At 38.0% G+C, this 6,214-nt stretch overlaps 1 protein-coding gene across 1 annotated transcript in view; it reads left to right on the plus strand.

Moving 5' to 3' along the window:
* The first annotated feature begins 1,352 nt into the window (after nt 1-1,352).
* LOC103517845 overlaps nt 1,353-6,214 on the plus strand; it is a 12,528-nt gene continuing 7,666 nt past the window's right edge. Inside the window, exon 1 of the mRNA XM_008482895.2 lies at nt 1,353-1,453. The gene's annotated coding sequence lies outside the window, so the exon portion shown is untranslated. The remainder of the gene's footprint in view (nt 1,454-6,214) is intronic.

Here is a 6,214-nt window from a genome sequence, read left to right on the forward strand (position 1 = left end):
ATAAAAACGTGCAAAGAGGAGATGATTAACTATTTATTATAATAGATACTTGTATAGAAAATCATGTTGTTTCTAATATAACAACATTTAGAACAAAATGATGCCAGTATTATTGACGACATAAAAGTCAAATTTAGTTTTAAGTCTACCGCCACCGACAAATTCAGTTCAAAAATCTGGTGTGAACATCACACGACTTTCCTTATCCTATTGAATGATGCTTATTTGAGTGTTCTTTTACCCTAACTTTTACAATATCTCTAACCGTTTCGTCGCTATAGCTGAAAACCGCCAAAAAACGGTCGAAATTTGTCCAAAAGCGGTCAAAATACCGCCAACAGCAGCAACCATCTCAATTAAACGTGTTGTGTTGCATCTTGCATCCTTGTCACATTTGTGAACTACATACCAAATTTCAAGTCTCTAGCTTATACCGTTCTCGAGATATTGTTGAATTACACCGAAAACCGACAGACACACACACGGACCAATGGCTGAAACTTTGAATTTAGGCTCTAGGGACCTCAAAACGTGTTTTGACACTAAAAACTGACCATCGAAAATTTGACCCGATTACATTACTTTCCTTCCTATAGGATAAGGAAAGTAAAAAGGGGATTTTTTTTTTTTTTAATCCAAGTTGGAAAGTTAAAAATTACATAGATACCTATTCGCAGTCATATGTAGATAGCTAATATATGATTAGGTGGCAGTGGTACCTACACTTACTTGGGTGGGGTAGTATCTCGACATTTTGACTCCTGAAACAAGAACGTTGCAAAATCGATATTAAATTAGGTCAAAGTATCTGAAATAAAAACATAAAAAGATATGTATGACGGACAAAACTGGTAAAATTAAGCAAAATTTACCTAAACATTGTTTTCTAATAGGTTCATAATTATGTTAGGTAGGTACCTACCTAATTACCTACATCATAAATAATGTAAAAAAAACCTATATTTATCAAGACAAAATTATGCTTAAATTGGTAAACATAAAATAACCTAATAATTCATAATATAAAAGAGAAATATGGACGGGTCATGTATTTAAGTATTTCTGTCCAAATTGTTTAGAGAAAACTATGATAGACGGTCAAACTTTCTTGACTTGGCGGGGCGGAGCGCTACCGCGCTCCTTACTATCGAAAAAGTGTAAACGAAGACCCCCAGTAAAATTGTCGTATCTACCCAAAAAAAATTATCAGACCTAATTCCCAACCGTTCCCGAGATATTGACGTTTTTTAGTCCCCCCATAAGAAATACCCGGGGAACACATAATTCATATTAGAAACGAAATTGGCTTGATAAAAATAAATAAATATTTTATCCAAATACCTATTTACCTAAAGCCGAGATACTCAAATTTGTTCAAGGTCGAGTGGCCACAAGCGAACTCATGCCACAAGCCCAAGGTCAATCTAGCGCGAAAACCTGTCCTCATCCTCATGTGAGTAAATCACAAAGATCGGTCATTATCACTGCTCAGATATTATCTTATCATTATCACTGCTCAGATATTATCTTATCATTATCACTGCTCAGATATTATCTTATCATTATCACTGCTCAGATATTATCTTATCATTATCACTGCTCAGATATTATCTTATCATTATCACTGCTCAGATATTATCTTATCATTATCACTGCTCAGATATTATCTTATCATTATCACTGCTCAGATATTATCTTATCATTATCACTGCTCAGATATTATCTTATCATTATCACTGCTCAGATATTATCTTATCATTATCACTGCTCAGATATTATCTTATCATTATCACTGCTCAGATATTATCTTATCATTATCACTGCTCAGATATTATCTTATCATTATCACTGCTCAGATATTATCTTATCATTATCACTGCTCAGATATTATCTTATCATTATCACTGCTCAGATATTATCTTATCATTATCACTGCTCAGATATTATCTTATCATTATCACTGCTCAGATATTATCTTATCATTATCACTGCTCAGATATTATCTTATCATTATCACTGCTCAGATATTATCTTATCATTATCACTGCTCAGATATTATCTTATCATTATCACTGCTCAGATATTATCTTATCATTATCACTGCTCAGATATTATCTTATCATTATCACTGCTCAGATATTATCTTATCATTATCACTGCTCAGATATTATCTTATCATTATCACTGCTCAGATATTATCTTATCATTATCACTGCTCAGATATTATCTTATCATTATCACTGCTCAGATATTATCTTATCATTATCACTGCTCAGATATTATCTTATCATTATCACTGCTCAGATATTATCTTATCATTATCACTGCTCAGATATTATCTTATCATTATCACTGCTCAGATATTATCTTATCATTATCACTGCTCAGAGCTGATAGAGGGGAAAGCGGATTTGCCATTTTGTAAGCGGCAACATGTGGTTCTGAACACGCAAAGTTTGCTCGGTTGCAAGTTCTATCTGAGGTGCAACACTGCGAGGTGCAACTTTTGTCCGAGGTGCAACACTGTGGAGTGCAACTTCTAACTGAGTTGCAAAATTTGTCCAATGTGCAAATTTTGTGCAAGTTGCAACTTCTAACTGAGTTGCAAATTTTGTCCATTGTACAAATTTTTTGCCAAGGTACACATTTTATACTGTTTTATCTACGAATTCCCTTGCTTTTTAACTTAACGAAGGGGGCCCGAACTCTCAATGGTGACCTATCGGACCTGCTAATCCTAAGATTGTTGCTCATATCTCTATTTTTACTAGTCTCAAAAGCCTCAAAACAACCCAATTTGAGAACTTTGCGCTCAGTACGGTTTTGAGTGGATGCGTCATCAACTTAGTTTACACAGTTGATATGAATAGACCAAGAATTTTTGAAACTTTACAAAACAATAAACTAATAACTCGTAATAATCATCTAGTTTAACCTACTCCTATACCTACTGCAAGCTATACCTATACTAAAAAGAAATTCGAAGATCGTCAGTTTGGAAGTTTGAAGGTTGCTGAGCTTTTGCAAGCTGAACATTGTATGATTAAAGTAACCCAAACCTATCATTATTCTAATATTTTTCAAGCTTTAGAACGTAACGAAAAACTGCCGTCTTCTATTCACCAGTTGTCACCTTTCGTTTCTCACGAATGCCTCAGGGTGGGGGGTCGTATTGACAAAGCACCTCTTCCGTTTGATTCACGTCATCCTTATCTTTTGCCTTCTAATTCCCATTTAGCTCGTCTCATCGTTCTGCACTTCCACTTGGTCTCATTGCATGGTGGCCCCAGACTTGTTCAAAGTCTTATTCATGCCAAGTATTATGTGCCTGGTCTTCGCAATCTCGTGCGTAAGGTCATATTCAAATGTATCCAATGTTATCGTTTCAATGCCAAACCACGACAGCCTTATATGGCAGAATTACCGATTTCCCGTTTCATGCAAGGTCGACCCTTCATCCACACAGGTGTTGATCTCGCTGGGCCTTTTGCCCTCAAGGACGGTTCACGTAGAAACGCTCCTATTATTAAAGCCTATTTTGCTGTATTTGTTTGCTTTGCCGTGAAAGCCGTTCATTTAGAACCTTTAACTTCTTTGTCAACGCAAGCCTTCCTTGCTTGCTTTGATCGTTTTGCCGCCCGCCGTGGCTTGCCTAGTACTTTATTTAGTGACCAAGGAACTAATTTTAAAGGAGCTGCTCGCTTCTTGGATGAAACCCACAGGTTTCTTCTTGCTAATAGTCCTGCCATATCTGATCATTTGTCTTTGAACCAAATCCAATGGTCATTCAACGCACCTGCCAACCCATCCGCTGGTGGTATTTGGGAGGCTGGCGTTAAATCTGTAAAGAGACATCTCAAGTACCTTCTTTCTGATCGTTCCCTTCACTTTGAAGAATTTGCCACTATCCTTTGCCGTATAGAAGCCATTCTTAACTCCCGTCCGATTGGAGTTCCGTCTTCATCGCCAGAAGACGTAGTTCAGTGCCTGACACCGGGACATTTTCTTGTTGGTGCACCCTTGTTAACTCGTCCTGAACCGGACCTGTCTGATTTGCCTATCAACCGCCTTACGCGGTGGGAGCTTCTCTCCCAGGTATCCCAACAACTTTGGAAACGTTGGGCTCGCGAGTATTTACATACTTTAATTCAGCGCCAAAAGTGGTGTTCTAATTCCGATAATGTTAAAGTTGGTGATATCGCGGTCCTTATGATCGAAAACCAACCTCCTATGTCTTGGCCTCTTGCCAAAGTTATTAATGTATTGCCTGCCCAAGACGGGGTAGTTAGAGTTGTTACCATTCAAACTACTTCTGGAATTCTCACTCGTCCAGTGAGAAAACTCCTTATTTTGCCAATTTGTCCTTGAGATGTTCTCACCCAATTTAACTTGTAAATATGTTATTTTTTCAGCATAATTATGCCCTTGTGTTTTGTTGCATAATTTTGCTTGCCTTTACATTTTGTATGTTTGTTTTTTTTTCCATTACAGTTCACTTAGTACCATGAAGTTTATTTTATTTATTTCTTTTCCAGTTTTTTTATGCCTTTATTTTTTTTTGTTTATCTACCAGAATGAGCTTTGATTAGGATGCCTTCCCCAGTTTTTTAGATATTTACGCCTAGTCAAAAATGTTCATTTTGGTGGGGGGTAATGTATGGGCCCCTTCATATTTTCCTAATACCATGATAATTTTTTTCCCTACCATGCTGGTGTCGTTTGCGCGCGAACTATTTTTCTCTGTGCACTCGATACCTACCAAAATAATCGTTACGGTCATCATCTTGTTTTTTGGTAGTCTATTACAGGGTGGTCCCCTTCAATATCACTCTCCTGCTCTCTTGGCTACCAAAAGACCCAGAGCTCCTGGGCCTTTCCTACCCCAGTTTAAAACAGAAGCCAAGGCGGGCAGATTAAAAATGGAGTTGTACATGTGTTCACAATAGCACCTGGAAGACAATATAAAAGTCACAAACAATATAGCATCGTATTCACAGAATTTCGGCTGAAAAGGTCGATTAGGCAAGTCCAGGTCGCAGGTCAGTGCAATGCAAGTTACTTGTCAAGTTTATAGAAGAAATGTACACCTTTATTCTTATTTCATCCTCCCCTTACGACTTGTCCCGTCCTATACTTATAAACTTATATATGAATGGAAGCTCATGGTGGGTAAAAGTAAGGGGTTATTTGTGATGATAAATTGGTTCCCTGACGATTTCTTACTGGATTTGCCTAATCGTTTGCCTTACCCGGTAAAACATTTATAACTCCTTTTTAACCAACCAAAGCTTAGTTTGAACACTACCGCGCGCCTTACCTTTTTTTTTCTCTTTGCAAAAAGAAGATTGAAAGTCCTTGCCCCGGTCCGGATCAATCCCCGAATCAAACCATCAACGCAGACGGAACATTCCCGATCCGGGCGCCCTAGCTAAGGCGCCCGGGCCCGCAAAATAGGACTACCCCATTACAAGCAAGAGCCTTGCCCGACCGAAAGAAGATAGGACAGAAGGAAGGAGAGAAAGCTAAAGCCCTGGCTATGTCTGTATCGTAATGTCGAGGGACAGCGCTTCAAAAAGAGTATGGAGAATTTTGATTGTGGTCTAAGAGCTTTAGAAGAGTTTGCCAGGATAAAATGCCTAGCTCCCTACACTGAGCTTTGATATGGCCGCGTTAAATAACAGGGGTTCTTTATAGGAGGTCATATTTAGTCCTTATAACGACCCAACGTAACTATTGTGCTAAGGCAACCATCGATATTGGGACATATTAGCCGATTAACATTTAAGTCTTACTGGAAACAAAAATTTAAATAATTTTTTCAGTTAACGACTAAGATTGTTCCTCGGAATTGTTTATGTTTTTTACACTATTATTTACCTTAAATTTATATAATACTTTTTCGTTCATATTGGCCTCTATAAAAATAATTAAAGAATACAGATGACATGTTTTTAACACACTAGGGTTTCCCAATACCTGTCGACTTCCGACTGGTGGAGTTTCCTTCCTTGCCGTTCTTCCTGTTAACGACCACAGGAATGGAAATACTTGGAACCCAAACAAAGCCCTCTATGCTACATCTTGTGAATGCCGTGAGTCCTAAAGCCGTCTTTTTTGGCCAACTTTTAACATTACGTTTACCTAGCGCCGCACTACAACGCTGGCGCTCCGTTTAAGCCGTGCCCGTAACCGTGTCCTCCAATCCAAGCCCAGC

Source organism: Diaphorina citri, unplaced genomic scaffold (genome assembly GCF_000475195.1).
Source record: "Diaphorina citri unplaced genomic scaffold, Diaci psyllid genome assembly version 1.1 scaffold1992, whole genome shotgun sequence".
NCBI lineage: Eukaryota > Metazoa > Arthropoda > Insecta > Hemiptera > Psyllidae > Diaphorina > Diaphorina citri.